This window comes from Neophocaena asiaeorientalis, unplaced genomic scaffold (genome assembly GCF_003031525.2).
Source record: "Neophocaena asiaeorientalis asiaeorientalis breed wild unplaced genomic scaffold, Neophocaena_asiaeorientalis_V1.1 scaffold540, whole genome shotgun sequence".
Taxonomy (NCBI): domain Eukaryota; kingdom Metazoa; phylum Chordata; class Mammalia; order Artiodactyla; family Phocoenidae; genus Neophocaena; species Neophocaena asiaeorientalis.
The window spans coordinates 5,403,333-5,420,564 of record NW_020172141.1 but is presented as its reverse complement, the minus strand read 5'-3'; the positions used below and the strand labels follow the sequence as shown (position 1 = coordinate 5,420,564).

Below are 17,232 nucleotides of genomic sequence, written 5' to 3'. Positions count from 1 at the left end.
ACTGAAAATATATGGCTGAAATACTATGATTTGGGGGATTTACTTCAAAATAATACAGGCCAGGAGAGCGAGTAGATGGGCATATTGACAAAATATGCCATGAGTCAATAATTGCCGAAGTTATATAAAGGGTTAAGTGGAGCTTCATTATACCATTCTCTTTTTTTGCACATGCTTAAATTTTTCCATAACACAAAGTTTAAAAAGTAAACCCAGATTTGAAGATAAGATTGATACATTCAATATTCTCAGAGAAAAGTTAAAGTAAAACCTAGAGGGCAGAGGGGATTCCCTAGCGGTCCAGTAGTTAAGACTCTACTCTCACCGCCGGGGCCTGGGCTCGATCCCTGGTCTGGGAACTAAGGTTGCACAAGCTGCACAGTGCAGCCAAAACAAAAACAACAAAGAAACAAAACAACTAGAGGGCAGAGACGATAAACGTAAGGGACGTTTAGGCACCGAAGATGCCCAGGCTCGATAAACTTCCACTGAGTGCTGCGGTGTGCTAGGCTCCGCAAGGGGGCACGTCACTAACCAGCTGCGTCATCTCTGCCCCTCAGCATCCTCACCTATGAAACCGGATGTTTCGGATTCTGCTTCACCTGCTTGTCACTAAGATGAGATGCGCTTACACGTGTAGAGCACTTGCAGTAGCGCGTGGCTGCAACAAAGGCGCGCCAGACTCGGCAGCTTTACCCAACTTCATGCAACAAACGCACGCAGGCCTCATGTGGACCCTGGGCTCCAGAAGCAGCCCCCCAGCTTGTGCAGGCAGAGGGGCCGGGGCTGCTGACAGCGTGTGGAATGGAGCGTCGGGGAAGAAACAAGCTCTGACCCTGGATGAAGACTGGGCCTAAGGCGAGGCTGGAAGAAGCCAGGAAGGAAAACAATGGAGGCCCTCAGACATGCCATTCTGATGAAGTTCAGGGCAAATTCTTCTCCTAAGTAAAGACTGGGCTCCACAGCTGTCATTGGAGCGACCTCGCTAATCAAATAAACAGCCACTGGGTTTCAGAGGGAACAATTTTAACTCCACTTCCCATAATAAGAATTCTGGATTTCAGCCCAAAGCTTTAGCTGGTTAAGCATAGGGGTCAGTCTCATAAATTGTTTTCTTGGCTGGACCCCAAGAAAGCCAGGCTGTCATTCCAGCAGTGAAGTAACCGGTTTTGCTTCCCTACCCAAAGGGGAGGCTCCTCCACGGGGCTTGCAAGTCATACCTGTAAGAGCTGTACCACTGGGACTCTCCACCTTCCCCTAAAATCTGTTCTAGGGTTTGATTTGGGGAAACTACACCACTGAAGGTTGGTGTTCCAGACGTGACACCCCAGAACGCACTCACACCCACAGAGAAGATCATTTCTCCAGTGAGAGGCCGTCCTCCACCTTTGCTAACTGCCACTTCTTCCCCGGGCAAGCTGAGCACCTGGGAGGAGCCACGGGTCCCCGGCGATTCTGCTGCTAACTGACGGAGGCCCAGCGGGCCACGGTGGACGCGCAGGAAGAGGCCTGGCCGTGGCCTAAACATGCCCAAGTCCGCGCTCTGCCCTCCGACAGCTACAGACAACTCGCTCATCTGCCTGGCTTGCGTATTTGGGTAACAGAGAACCTCACTAAACAGGTGTGGAGAGCCAGACAGGAAGCTGAGTCCTGGCCCAGTGACGCTGACTCCCATTAAGCCAGAACTGGACCAGATCTTCCAGAGGAGGGTTCCGAGCCAGTGGGTCACCTGCCGGCAGCGTTTCTCACCTGCCCCCGGGGTCTCTGCCTGCGTGGCCCGAGGCACCGTGGACCGAAGAGACCGGCCCGGGCCTGAGTTTGATGTCCAGCTCTGCCACATTTACTTCACATTTTCCATTCCCATCAATTTTACAGTTGAAACGGATAAATCCGTCCTGTCCGCCCCTCACTATCTCGGCGGACTGGAAAACAAACATCTGCAGGTGACCAACGACCCTCACTGCCCTTTAGAGCTTGCCTCTTTCCACTAAAACTCAGCACCAAAGGGCTGACATGCCCGTGTTTGACCTGAACTGTCTTCCCTGGCCCGCCCCGTTTCTCTGCACTGCGGGGCTGACTGGCGCTAACAACGGAGAAGCGGGAAGAAGGCGGAGGATACGGGCGAGGGGTCTGGGGAGAACCTGCACGTGCTGTCAGGTGCTAGGAGACTGCGCTGGCTGGAACATCAGACAGAGGCAGGACCGCATGACCTTGGTCTGCTGATCCAAGACCAGCACGTTCTTTTCTTTGAGGCCACCGAGCACGGTTCAATAAAGAATTAGCCATAACAAAGGGGGGCCGTGGGGGAGTCAGACCTGGGCTCAGACCCCTGGCTCTATAATTCACTCGCCCCAGGAGTGCAGGCACGTGACTTGATCTTGGTGTTAAGGCTCCGTTGCTTCATTTGTAAAACGGGGATAGCGGCTAATATGCTGCAGGGTGTATTACCGAAAGAATGTATACAATACAAGCTACCGGTGTACTGAGCTTATCATGTACGGACACATAACACGTTGTCTCCTTTAAACCTTAAACCCAGCCTATGAGGGAGCTCCGACTGCCCCATTTTTAAAGATGAGGACACAGAGGCCCAGCCTAAGCCACTGCCCCAAGCACGGTGGTGAGCGCTGGGGCCAAGAACAGGCCCGGGTCTCGCCCGCCCCCAGGCTGTGACGGTGCCGGGTGCGGTCGTGGAGAAAAGGAGCTGTACGGGTTCTGGCAAAGGCCTCCCAAGCGACCCCGTGCCCAGCAGCCCTGGGCGAGGCGTCCTCACCCACCGGGCAGGCAAGAAGGCCGGGCTCAGGGAGTCCAGGCTCCCGGGCTTTAGTCAAAAGCCCTGACCTTTTAGAGACGCGCACGGTCACAATGACAGGAGACAAGGAATCTGCTTCCACATAATGAGGCGGGCCGAGTCCATGAGACTAGGTCGGCTCTGCCAGATGCTGAGGACTTGGGGAAGCTGAGTCATGGGGAACGTAGAAGCTCATTACACTGTTTTCCCTATTTTTATGTTTGAAATCTTCCCCAGGAAAAAGTAAACACCAAAAAGATCGCCTCATCTCCTGGAGAATGTGTAAGGAGGAGCAGGCTTTCAAACTGAGGTGTGCTGTCCCCCAGTTCTGAGTCCCCTCAGATCCGCTGTGATAATTGCTCTGTAGCCCCCGCCCCCTCTTCTACCCACAGGGCCCAGCCCCAGGGGACTGCCCATGCCCGAACCGGGGAGTTGAGAGCAAGGTGGTCTCCACTGAGGGTCCCGTGGTGGAAGCCCAGGCTGCTGTAGGGGGGCTGGGGAAGGGTGAGCCCCTGCCCCAGGGGTCTCAGGAGGTGTCAGAAGGGAAGCAGGACTACTGGGGTGTGGAGAGACTCTGGGTGACGGGAAGGAGGATGGAGTCATGAGAGACAGAAGGAGGAGAAGGCAGTGAGAGCCGGAGCGGGACAGGGGCTCTCGGCCCTCACTCGCGTCACCCCTGCAGCCCTCTTCCCACAGCCCGCCCTCCACATCGCCCAGGATGCTCTTCCCCAAACAGAAGCCTGGCCACGTGGTGCCCCTACGCATTCAAAACCACCCCAAGCCCCCCCACCACTTTAAAAAAAATTTTTATTGGAGTACAGTTAATTTACAACGTTGTGTTAGTTTCAGGGGTACAGCAAAGTGGATCAGTTACACACATGCATGTATCCACTCTTGTTTAGATTCTTTTCCTATCTAGGTCATTACAGAGTATTCAGTAGAGCTCCCTGTGCTCTACAGCAGGTCCTTATTAGTTACCTATTTTATATACAGTAGTATGTACATGTCAATCCCAATCTCCCAGTTTATCCCCCCCGCCCCTCCCCCTCCCCCTCCCCGTAACCATAAGTTTGTTTTCTACCTCTGTGACTCTACTTCTATTTTGTAGTAAGTTCATTTGCCAGGCTTCCCCCTTGACTCCAGACAAAGTCCACACCCTCCAGCCTGACACCCAGGGTGACTGTCCTCCCCCGAACCAGGCCCCCGCGGACATCCAGAACTGTGTCCTCCCCCAGCACCCTCCTCAATCCATACAACCCTGCGGGGGACCAGCTCTGGGGGCACCTCCCATTGAGCCCAGCACAGCGCACACTCCTCTTATCAGGACCCCCCAGACTGCTCTTATTTCCGGTCTGCCTCCTGCAAGAATGCGGGTTCTGGGGCAGGGAGAGGCCACCCCTGATGGCCCCCCCCCAATACAATGGGCGATCAAGATGAGGTGGCCGTTATCACGATTAGTGACTTTAAAAACGCGGCTCTGGGCTTCCCTGGTGGCGCAGTGGTTGAGAGTCTGCCTGCCCATGCAGGGGACACTGGTTTGTGTCCCGGTCCGGGAAGATCTCACATGCCGTGGAGCGGCTAGGCCTGTGAGCCATGGCCGCTGAGCCTGTGCGTCTGGAGCCTGTGCTCCACAACGGGAGAGGCCACAACGGTGAGAGGCCCGCGTACTGCAAAAAAAAAACCGCAGCCCTGGGTAGATGGGCGGGCTCTGTGCCGGCTGCTGGGAGGGCTGCCCAGTGAGTGGAGAGGTGAGGACGGCAGGACGCTGAGCAGAGGGCTCCTCCCCGACCTTGGCTGAGGCAGCCTGGCTGCGGCACCCTTCACGTGTCCGTAAAGCCCATGGCTGCAGCAGGCTTACGCAGGGCCTAAAAATGCTGTAATGAGTTCCTTCCAAAGGTGCCAGACAAATGGAAAACGATAGCGACAGCTTGCTGCTCCCCTTACCTCGTGCCTGCAAACCTAAAGAATATTTATGATCCGTGGGATCAGAGATTTGGTGTCTTAGAAGCAAAGAAAGGTCACAAAATGAACTGACGCAGACCATCTGCTCCTGGGAGAGGGTAGAGACGCCGTATTCATTACTCTCCCAACGCACAGCACCTGCTTCTCCCGCGAAAATCTAGGCGCCAACATGACGATTTTTATTTAACTTAGAATAAAGCCGACATCCCCCACGGGGGCGAACGCTGAACGCAAACAGGCTGATGCGCGGGCAGCCTCTCAGGACAGGGGCACCCGCGCCCCCCATACTTGATTCTCAGCCACAAGGTTTAACGGAGGAGAACAAATGCTCAGAGGTGTCCGCGTGGTTGCAAGCGGAGAGGAGCTTCCCTCTTCCTGCATTTTTCATGGGCCTGCTGCTCCTGCCATTCCCATCGCCGCGCTCCTGACATTACAGCAGATGCCTCGGCCACCGCAGTAATCCCTCATCCTCAGAGGCCAATGGGAACGTACGGTTTCCCATTCATCAGGGCCACGGACGCCAGAATCGCTCATCTGACCTTTGCAAATGCCAAAGGGTGGATTTAAAGGAGAAAAAGGTAATGCAAGAGTCTTTAGCTTTCCTTTCGAAGATGATTTTATCTCGTTAGCCAAGAAACAGTGCCTATAGGATGAACACAGTTAAAAACTGGGTAGAAAGAGTCAAATTGTAAGGGAGGTGGCCACCAATGTTTCAGCATACACACGTTCCTTGATTAATGATTTAACATATATTAAAAATATAGGAAAAAAATATTACTGAGCCTGCGCATCCGGAGCCTGCGCTCCGCAACGGGAGAGGCCACAACAGTGAGAGGCCCGCATACTGCAAAATATATATATATATAAATTTTTAAAAAATATATATATATATTTATATGGCTCAGAAATCTCTGGGCACAGGATAGAAAACAGTGTCAAGCTGGGAATGAACAGCTCTCTGAAAGGACACACACACACACACGAACGTAAATAAATATGGATTTCAATGCCCAACACCAGTTGGACTCCACGAGACGATAAAGAGCTAATTCTGCCGCAAACCACGGATGTGCGCTGAGGAGGGGACAGGCCCACATCACAGCAGAGCAAACTCATTATCAAGCTTCAGCACACACTCACCCATTTTCCCTCTATTTTTTAAAAAATATTTTTTTAATTAATTAATTTTTATTTTTGGCTGTGTCAGGTCTTAGTTGCGGCACACGGGCTCAGCTGCCCCCCCAGCACGCGGGATCTTAGTTCCCCAACCCGGGCTCGAACCCGCATCTCCTGCACCAGAAGGCGGATTCTCAACCACTGGACCACCAGGGAAGTCCCTCCCTCTTTTTTTAGCCTGTAAACCTTAGTCAATGTTGATATTTTAGGAGCAAAAGTGACCCCTTAATAGTCCACGGAGATTTTCTTTGGCTCTGATTCGGCACCGCACAAAACTAGATCCCAAGTAATCTTCACGAAATGGAGGACTCTGGGTTTTTCCACTTAAAAAAATGAATTACAGAGAACTTGGAGGACAGAGAAGAGAAGGAAAGCCACGCACATTATCATGCCAGCAGGATGGACACCAGGATGGATGCCCCCAGCCCTTACCTAGGGGGTGGGTGTGGGCCATGGCTCTCCAGCCAGCCCACGGGGAGCGCTGAGCAAATTACGAAAAAGTGCCCCTTTTGCAGAGCAGGAGCAGCCCCAGGGCACAGCCCCGGACTTTCCACTTGGTCCACGTGCCCCTGCCGAGAGTGGGCTGGGCGCAGGGCCTGGTCCCCCTCAGCAGCTACATCTGCCCGCATAACCTCCCGCCCACACCAGCCAGGCCATGAGATGCGGTCACGCTGATCCTGGGGAGGGGGTGGGAGGACAGAGCCAGGCCTGTCTTCCCACCCACTGTGGCAATGCCACGCAGGGGTGGAAATGCCGGGCGGGGCGGGGGCGGGGGGGCCGTGAGGGTGAACTGTCCCAAAGCAGGCGGAAGCCGAGGGGCACGTGCAGAGGTCCTTGCTCAGACGCTGTCAGGGCACACTCCAGCCCGCCCCTCGGGGCCCCACCTGCCTCTTCCAGCGCCGGGAGGGGCGGTGCGGCCTGCCCGCCAGCAGGGCCCAGTGCACTGGCCATGCTTCCCAGCACCCGGCCCGGCAGGACCAGGAGGGAGGGCTGGGTGCAGGTGGGGGGGAACGGCCCGGCCCTCGGGGGCTCCCGAGGGACTTGGGGAACCAGCGCCACGAGGCGCCCTTCTCTCACGCAAATTCATCTGGCATTAATCCGAAGTAACATAAAAATAACGAAAATAAACAAGGAGAGTGAAATCAAAGCCAGGTTATTCTAGCTGGATCCTGTTGCCTCCCTAAGGCCCCGGCCGAGGCCACCCCACACCGAGTTAGAACAGGGAGCAGGCAAGCTGGGGCACGAGACCCTCAGAGCACTGACTCAGTGTGACTGCCCGCCAGTCCCCAGTGGTCGGCGGCCCACTCCCGGGGGAGCGCCCCCAGCTGCCGGGCACACCACCCACCTCTGGGCCTTTCCTCCGCCCTGGCCCCCACGTACGGCTCTCTGCTCTGCCTCTCCAGCTCCTCCCGAGAGGCAGGCTCGATGCCACCTTACTCAGACGTCCCCCGATCCCAGGGTCACCATGGTCCTCACCGCAGGTGTCCCAATCACTCCCCGGAACTTTCTTTACGTGTCCATCCTGGCACAGATCCGACTGTGGAGGGAGCCTCTGAGCTGAGGGAAGGGCGCCTCATGGCGCTGGCTCCCCAACTCTCCCGGGAGCTTAATAATACACCCCAAAAAGTATGCAACCTCTTCACACCCTTCAGGATGACTGCTATCAAAAAACCAGAACATAAAGTATCAGCGAGGATGTGGAGAAACTGGAACCCTCGTGCACCGTGAGTGGGGATGGGAAATGGGGCAGCCACTATGGAAACAGTACGGAGGTTCCTAAAAAAATTAAAAATACAACTACCACATGACCATATGAGACAGCAATGCTACTGATGGGTATATACTCGAAAGAATTGAGAGCAGGATCTTAAAGAGAAATCCGTACATCATGTTCACAGCAGCATTAATCACGACAGCCAAAACGTGGAAGCAACCCAAGTGTCCAAAGATAGATGTGTGGATACACAAAACATGGCCTATACGTACAATGGAGTACTATTCAGCCTTAAAAAGAAAGGAGAGGGTTTCCCTGGTGGCGCAGTGGTTGAGAGTCCGCCTGCCGATGCAGGGGACGCGGGTTCGTGCCCCAGTCCGGGAACATCCCACGTGCCGCGGAGCGGCTGGGCCCGTGAGCCATGGCCGCTGAGCCTGCACGTCCGGAGCCTGTGCTCCGCAATGGGAGAGGCCACAACAGTGAGAGGCCCGTGTGCCGCAAAAAAAAAGAAGAAAGATTCTGTTCACCTGCTCCAACATGGGTGAATCTTAAAGACATTCTGCTGAGTAAAATTAGCAAGTCACAAAAAGACAAATACTGTCTGATTCCACCTATATGAGGTTCCTGGAGTCGTCAAATTCATAGAGACAGAAAGTAGAAGGGGGGTGCCAGGGGCTGGGGGAGGGAGAATAGGAGTTACTGTTTAATGGGGACAGTGTCGGATTTACAAGATGTAAAGAGTTCTAGAGATGATGGTGGTGATGGCTGAACAACCAGGTGAATGGACTTAATGCCACTCAACCGTTCACTGAAAAATGGTGAAGATGGTGAATTTTGTGTTATGTATATTTTACCATAATTTTTTTTTAAGTATGCAGAGAGTTCTTCTGTGCCCTTGAGGCTGAGTTATGGAGGCTAAAGGTCTGAAGAAAAACTGAAAGCTACTTTGATTTAGGCCTTAAGCTTCAGGCGTGGAAATGAAGTTGTTCAACTCGCCCTCAGCACAGGAGTTAACGGTCGGACGTGACCTTTCCAGAGTCACACAGCAAATCAGCAGCGGGACGCCGGCCAGCTCCGGCCCTCCTGAGTCCTGTCTGGGAGCAGCTCCTCTGTTCTGGACGGAAGCCAGAAAGCAGGAAAAACAGAAGAGCAAAGGGGAGTTTATGAGCTAACTTTATCAACCACCAAACCGGGAACTAAATAGTCCCATGTGATTAGACTAAACGTGGTTAACTTTGAAACAAAACAAAAGTTTTCATCTTCGTGAGCTGGAGTCATTCATGATGTGACGGACTTACCCTGAAAACCAAGTAAGGTGTTTTCCCGTGTCTTGTGAGCTAAGCTAGCAAATTCTCAAACCTGAAGAAGGGGTCACAGGAACACCCCCAATTTACAGCCAGCTGGTCAGAGGTGCTGGTGTCTGAAGTGCGGCGGTCTCGTGGGGCTGAGCCGTTTCCCTGCGGTCCTGCAACAACCCCAGGCAGGCAGGCAGGTCGAAGTGAATCGAATCGGATTGGATCGGGGATGCCAGTTGGTGTCAGAATTGGCTAGCGTCCAGAAAAAACCCACACATTTGGTGTCAGAAGTGTTGTCGGGGTAGGGACTGCCCTGGCAGTCCAGTGGTTAGGGCTCCGTGCTTCCACTGCAGGGGGCACGGGTTCCATCCCTGGCCGGGGAACTAAGATCCCGCATGCTGCGCTGTGTAGCCAAAAAAACTGCCCCCCCCAAAAAAAAACAAACAAAAAGAATTGTTGGGGTAGAAACAGCACAGACCTAGCCTATCTGGTCCTCAGTTTCCTCAACGGTAGTGGTGAGGGGTTTGGACCAAATGCCACGAAGGCCCTTCCAGCCAGAATTCAGTGGTTCCTGGAATCGCTGGTTGAAGTTTCCGGAGTTAACTCCGCCTTCCGACACCAGGCAGCACCCTCCCCAGGCCGTGTTTCCCACAGTGACAACGCCACGCCGGGAGCCCGTGCGGCAGAGAACGTAACAGCATCGCTTCCGGGCCCTGGCCTTGTTCCCAGCTCTCAGAGGCCCAGTTCCCTGAGAGGAGGGACCAGGCTCTCTCCATCAACCTCCACTTTAAACCAAAACCTCAAACAGAATTTTGGACGCGCCCCCCAGACTACAAGGCCTGCGCTTCAGTCCTGATTAAAACAGCAGCTGGCGATGCCTGAAAAGCAAGCTGGCCACTCGGAGAACCTGGCGTCTATTCATCCCTCTTCCTCCTCCTGACACTGTGGATCCAAAGCACATCCGAAGAGAAAGGAAAATCCACAGTGAGAGTCTTGGTGCACTGCCTCTCACCGAACTCTCTGGAAACAGGGGTGACAAGGACACTCTGCACCGACTTGCACTGGAACCGGGTGAACAGCGAGTAATGCTAAGGCCGATCTGAACTTGAGACGACTATTTCCAGATTTTCAGCCACAAGTGCATCTACTCAACTCCACAGACAGCTCCGGTTGAGTGGGTAAGCGCCCTGGCTCTGGAGCCCACAGGCCTGGTGCAAGTCCCTGCGCTGCCACTTGTTACCCCAGGCCTCCGGGAGGGACCCACCTGCTGACCCTCAGTCTCCTTCTCTACCAGACGCGAGTGACTGCGCCTACCTCGCGGGGCTGCTGCCTGTGGGGCCCTCAGCCGGCACCTGGTGAGGAGTGAGGCTGACCAGCACAGCCAGCGTCACCCTGCCTGTCCTCAGGGCACGTGTCAGACTCTTCTGAGAATCAGGGCAGGACACCAGAGGCACAGGCAACAAGAGAAAAAACAGATACACTGGGTTTCATCAAAGGACCCAAGCAACAGAGTAAAGAGGCAATATTTTCTCCCCCTGGGGAGAAAATCTAATATCTAATAAGAGGTCAATATCCAACATATAGAGAGAATTCCTAAAACTCAACAACAAAACCAACCTGATTAAAAAACGTGCAAAGGATGTGAGTAGACATTTCTCCAAAGATACACAAATGGCCAATCAGCACATGAAAAGATGCTCGGTATCAACTCAAAACTACAGTGAGAAAACACTTCACAGCCATTAGGATGGCTACCGTAAAAAAATAAATAAATGACAAGTTTTGGGGAGAATGTGAAGAAACTGGAACCCTATGCACAGCTAGTGGGGATGTAAAACGGTACAGCTGCTGTGGAAAAGAGCATGGCGGTTCTCCCTCCAAATACTGAAAACAGAATGACCACAGGACCCAGTAATTCCACCTCTGGGTTTATATCCAAAAGAATTGAATGCAGGGACACGAACATAAACATGGGATATTTGCACACCCATGTTCACAGCAGCAGTATTCATGACCGCCCAAAGGTAGAAGCAACTCAAAGGTGGATGAACAGATACACAAACTGTGTTCTATACACACAATGGAGTATTACTCAGCCTTAAAAAGAAAGGAGGGCTTCCCTGGTGGCGCAGTGGTTGAGAGTCCGCCTGCCGATGCAGGGAACACGGGTTCGTGTCCCGGTCCGGGAAGATCCCACGTGCCGCGGAGCGGCTGGGCCCGTGAGCCATGGCTGCTGAGCCTGCGTGTCCGGAGCCTGTGCTCCGCAACGGGAGAGGCCACAGCAGTGAGAGGCCCGCGTACCGCAAAAAAAATAAAAAAGAAAAAGAAAGGAAAGGAAACTCTGACACCTGCTCCAACATGGGTGAATCTTGCTGAGTGAAACAAGCCAGGCATAGAAGGACAAGCACTGCATGACTCCATTCACGTGAGGCCCCTGGAGTCGTGAGATTCATAGAAAGTAGAAGGGCCGGGGGGGTCAGGGCCTGGGGGGAGAGGAGGGGAGTTAGTGCTTAATGGGGACAGACTTTCAGTTGGGCAAAATGAGAAAAGCTCTGGAAATGGATGCTGGTGATGGCTGCACAACAGAGTGAATGTACTGAATGCCACTGAACATTCTGAAACGGTCAGAATGGTAAATTTTCTGCTATGTGTGTTTTTCTACAATTTTTAAAAAGTAAATAAACAGGTACAAATAAAAACGAGTGCCCTCATGGAAGACGAGTCTAGAAGGTGTGTGGGAAATACTATAACACAGTAACACATTTTGCTTTTACATACAGTGTCTCAGTGATCGCCTTAAGGACCCTGTGAGAAGCGACGGAGCAGCATTTTTGTCACACACACCCTTCCCTGTGTCCAGTCAGTGGACCCACACGCAGGCAGCTGCTCACAGAGGCAGAGGCGGGGCTGTCTCCAGCCAAAACACAGTGCCCGTGGTGGAAGAGAACAAGCAGGCAAAGGGCACCTAGAAGGCTCTGGAACTCACAGTGGATCAGCGAAGGCCACCTCTTGTCTACAGGCTCCAGGCCAGGCTTGCCGTCTACGGGGCAACAGGACGAAGCCCTGGAGCTCAGGCCCTGGGTGTGGAGCACGGCTCAGCCCTGGGCAAGTTGCTTAACTCCTCTAAGCCTCCGGTCCTCACCTGTGAAATGGACATGACACCCCTGACTTCATGGAGTTTCCTGAGAAAAAATGTTGAATGAGATAACGTTTGTTCAGCACTTCGCAGGGTGCCTGGCACGTGGTGAAGGGCCAGTAAATGATGACTATTATTTTTAGCTTTGAAAGATGCTAAAAAAATAATAATAATAACATTGATAGAAAGGAACCTTTGGAGTGAGTAACTGTGCAGAGCAGACTGTACCACGTGCTGTGAAGGTCACGGGGAAACAGAAGGTACACATCCTGCCCTGAGGAAGATAAGGCAATAAACAGGACAGGACGCAAGACAAACAACAGGAAACAGCATGGCAGGAGGAGGCAACAGTATGTTAGCTGTGCTGGGGACCCACACACGTTCTCTCCGCTAGCCTTCACAAACCCTGGAGGGTGAGGGCAGAGCCAAGTGAATGCCTCGGATAACACACATGGTGAGTTCAGAGAAGAGACAGCACTACAAACAGGCTGGTCTAGGAAGGCTGCCTGGAGGAGGAGGCAAGTGCTGACGGCCAGCAGGCTTCAGGACTGGATGGAGAAGATCGGAAATTCTTCTAGGTCAGGAGGGTTGGAGGGAGCACTGAAATACGCACCAAGTCTGGGGCTGGTTTTTAACAGGCCCTTCTCCTGGCCATAACAAGCTGAGTCACCAAAAAAAGTCTGAACGTTCTTTCTTTCTTTTCAGACTAGTAGGTTAGCCTAAAAATTCTGAGTGACTTATCTGCTAGGTCAAGAGCAAGAGTGCTTAACCGATGCCCCTCTGGGCACTGTGTTTATACCCCCTTCATCAGCTGACATCCACCCCCCAAAAAAGCAGGCGTACCGCCCAGAAATATGCTAAGAGCACTTACACAACACTGCATCTCCAAGACTTGAGAAAATAGAGGGTCAAATACACAAGCACTCTACTTATTTCACTTATTCTGTGAAATGAGAAGAGTCTCAAAGAGTTTGTAAGAAAGCACAGTATGGTGATTTTCCCCCTTTGCATTTGCGCGTATGTTTCAAGCTTCTTAACAGCACAGTTCTACGGGGCCTGTTAATAGCCCCATAGCGCCCCCTAAGCAGGGCAGCCCTCCCGCCAAGCCCTACGAGCCATCCTCTCAGCTCCTGTCCTTGTGAGCGGGAAGCAGGGGGGCAGGGAGCGGGCCGGCGCTCTATAACCATCCAGGCAGTTAAGGGCAGATGCTCTCAGAACCCCACACTTCTTCCCGTGCTCCCTCCACCCACCTCAGCACCCCTCATCTCTACTGGGGGCTTCCAGGAAGGGCCCAACCCCGGACCTCGGGGAACTGGCACGGCGTGTGCTGACTCCCCCGTCGGACCCCTGCTCTGCACACACGGGGGCTCTGATGGTCAGAGAGGAATGGCCTTTTGGGGGCTGCCAAGGGGAAATGTCCCCGGCTCTGTAATGACAGCTGTGCCACTCCCCTCCCTACAAATCACCCATGGCTCCCCAGTGCCACCACTGAAAGAGGCCAAACCACGTGGCCTACATTCGAAGCCTCGTCAGTCAGGCCTGATGTCTGTCCACCTGGCCCCCCACCGCTCCCCAGGCTGGCGTTACCACCACCCCTCCACACCCAGCCTTCGCTCAGAGCGCCCTCCGAGCCTCCTCTCCACTCCTACGTGAGCCAAATCCCACCCCCTGAGGGCTGGGTTCCTCCTGTCCCCAAGGTGCCCCTCCTCACCTGCCCCCCAGGGCAGCAGCTCCAGAGCCAGAATGCTGGGACGCTGGGTTGCAACTCCAGCTCCCTCGCTGCTAGCTGTGTGACCCTCTCACTGCCTCCGGGTCCCTGTCCGCAAAGTGGAAATAATAACAGTACCTCACTCACAGTGTTGTTCTAAGAATTAAAGGACTGCAAGATACACAAAGCACCTACTGCAGTCTCCGGCACACGGTAACACAGTACGCGATTTTAAAAAAGCAAAACCTTTAACTAGGGACTTCCCTGGTGGCGCAGTGGTTAAGAACCCGCCTGCCAATGCAGGGGACACGGGTTCAGTCGCTGGTCCAGGAAGATCCCACATGCCGCGGAGCAACTAAGCCCGCACACAACAACTACTGAGTCTACGCTCTAGAGCCCGCGAGCCACAACTACTGAAGCCCGCGCGCAACAACTAGTGAAGCCCGTGCGCCAAGAGCCCGTGCTCCGCAACAAGAGAAGCCACTGCAACGAGAAGCCCACGCACTGCAACAAAGAGTAGCCCCCGTTCGCTGCAGCTAGAGAAAGCCCACGTGCAGCAATGAAGACCCAACGCAGCCAAAAATAATAAATAAATAAAATTAAATTTTTTAAAAAAACAAAAAACCTTTAACTGTTATTACTGCTGCTGGAGGTGACCCCTCTGTCCTCCATTACCTTACTTTGTTTATCTGTCCAATCTTGGGCCAACACTTTCTGTCTTACCTGATTTAGGTCCCTGTCTTAGCTCCTTTACTGGACTGAACGTCCTGGTAAGCGTTTCGCTTGGTATACAAGAGAGGCGATACAGAGCCCCTGAATGCATGAAGCTCCAGGAGGCAGTTCAGACCCCACACCACCCAATCCATGGGCACAAGCCCTGCAGCAGAGAAGCGCTGGTCCTCCTGCTACCAGCCTGCCCCCAATACTCTGGGTGCAATTAACGAACTACTCACCAATCTTTTCATCTAAATGAATCCAAACTTCACTCCTGGAAAAGGACGATCTGAAAACGTTTTCCGGCCAATACAAGGAGAGCCGTGCACGTCTGCAGAGCACCATGGACCTGGCTCGGGGACTCCGCATATGCGACAGCCATTAGGACAGGACCATTTGAAACTTGTTTCAGAGGAGAGAGTCGGACGGCACGAGGAAGCACTCTGCCTTCCTCCACGCTTCTCGGCCCTCACACTGCGGCCCGTCCTAGCTCTGACCCTTGCCCTCCACTCGGGAGCCACCTTCCAGGACCACGGGCAGCGTGGATGCAGGGAAGGCACGTAACCACATCAGATGGAGCTTAGCTGCCGCCTTGCGACGGGCAGACCACGCGTTTGACCGAACAAGGCCAGGGAGCTCGAGTGAGGCCAGGCATGAGGCGGGGTAATCGCGGCTCTACGAATCCCCGGACAGTGAGCCTGAGGCTCTGCAGCTCAGGACACCTTGGTGGGTGCGTTACCGCTACAGAAGGGCCCCTCCGAGCAGCTTTTTAATATCTGTATCCTGGGGCCTGGTACCCAATACGCACTCAAAACGCCTGCTGAAATGGACTGAGGGAATGGTTTAGGTAGAAGCCGCAGCGGCTGCTGAGTGAGGAAAATGAGGTCCAGAGAGACTAACAGTTGTGGTCAGCTACAGAATGTGGCCTTTGATGCCACCCACCCAGGACAGGGCTCCATCCTGGGCCCAAACCCAACTTGCCCCTGTTCCCCACAGCCACCTCTGCTCCACGCGGACTGGGGACCACTGAGGTGCTCACGCCCCCTGCCCGCCTCCTCCACCTGTCCCCAGGCACAGGGGGCCTCTTCTCTGCCGGTGCAGTTCCCACCCATCCTCACCAACGGCCCTCAGACTCCAAGACGCCAGGCGCAGGCCGCAGCTCCTCTGGGCGCAGTGGCGTCCTGGCGGCACTCACGGTGCCCACGAGGCAACTGAGCACCGGCACTGCGTGGCCTCCTGTCGGTCGACATTGTCCCACGCACCTCTGTTCCCTCTCCTGACCCCCTCAACCCCTTGAGCACCGGGATGGCTCTGAAATCCCAGCTCCCTCTGACCGGCTGAGCCATCCTTCCACCTCGCTGAGCCTCAGTTTCCTCATCTCTAAAGTGGGAAGGACAATAGAGCTTACTTTGCAGCGCAGCCGTAAGGAGCAAGTGATGGCTGTGGAACTGCTTCGCGTGAGGTATACCTCTGTGCGCAATCGTTAGCTTTGTCGCTGTTGCTTCATTTCTGCACCCCCTCCCTCCCACCAACCCCCGAGCACATACTCTTAAAAGAACACTAACAGCACGTCACAACAGCACAGAAGACACATTAGAAACTCACTCTGGCCTCTAGTCAGTTATCTGAACTGAGCTGTGAAATTACCGAGGTCTGGCCTGCTGGCCAACTGGCAATGAGGAGGCTCCCTCCTCTTCATGGTCAAGTGTTTTGTCCACGGGACGGTGGACGCGGGGCCTGATCACAGATGGGCCCGCTGTCCCACACCGCCTCTCCAGTGTGGGGATGAATCAATCTCCGGCCCCCACCAAGCAAACTGAGGCTCAGCAGGGCCGCACGATTTTCTCGGGTCCCGCAGTCGAATCGGGCGAAGCAAAATTCAGCTCAGGTCTTCCTGAGAGAAGCATCATGGCCCTTCCCCTTGCTATACACCTGTACGTCCCTTACGTCTGTATGTTTTAAAGTCCCCTCTAACTTATACCCCTCATCAACTACCTTGGCATTTCAAAGGTAGTAACAGAGTCTCCTGCTGTAAAGCAGACAGAAAAGAAAAAGAAAAAAATTCCCCAAGTTGACTGGCTCCCTCTCATAGCTGACTGGAATTCAATGCCCAACTGAGAAATGAGTTTCTGGAATATGGATGCAGTGAAAGAGCAGCTGGGGAAGAAGAACGGGGGTGGGAGCCTCGAGAAAGGTGGGGAAACCCTCTCCAGGGCCCATCACCCCTTATCAGAGACGCTGCACCACAGAGAAAAGAAAGGCTCCCAAATGCCAGTTAGCCAACGGGAGAGGCCTCAATAATTTCACAGGCCCCACTAAAGGCTGAAAAGTAAGCTGGAAATGTATAAGTAAAGCAGGAAACAAATCACTACAGCCTAATCCAGCCAAGCCCATGAGGACTCCAAAGGTCCGTGCTCACGAAAGACATTTCACCAGTCCTTCCACCAACCAGGAGGAGCCCAGTTTTAAAAGAAACCAATCAACATTCTAGACTGATCACACTTGGCATGAGCGCCCACCTTGGGTGAAAAGGCACGTTGCTTTTTCAGTAAGAAAATTCCATAGGGCGGGCCCTCTGGTGGTCCTTCACCTGCACCTCGGGCATTCCGAGCCCCCCACAGGATTAGAACTGCCGAGTAACCCTCTATCTGCCACCGAAGGGTTCACCGCTGGCAGACTCAAGAGCGCAGGGGAGCGGCAGTCACCGTGCAGACAGCAGCACCACGGACATCAGGA

General features: G+C 53.8%; 1 protein-coding gene across 8 annotated transcripts in view; it reads right to left on the bottom strand.

Moving 5' to 3' along the window:
- TOM1L2 (target of myb1 like 2 membrane trafficking protein) overlaps positions 1-17,232 on the bottom strand; it is an 82,729-nt gene that overhangs the window by 65,050 nt on the left and 447 nt on the right. The gene's annotated exons all lie outside the window — the stretch shown is intronic.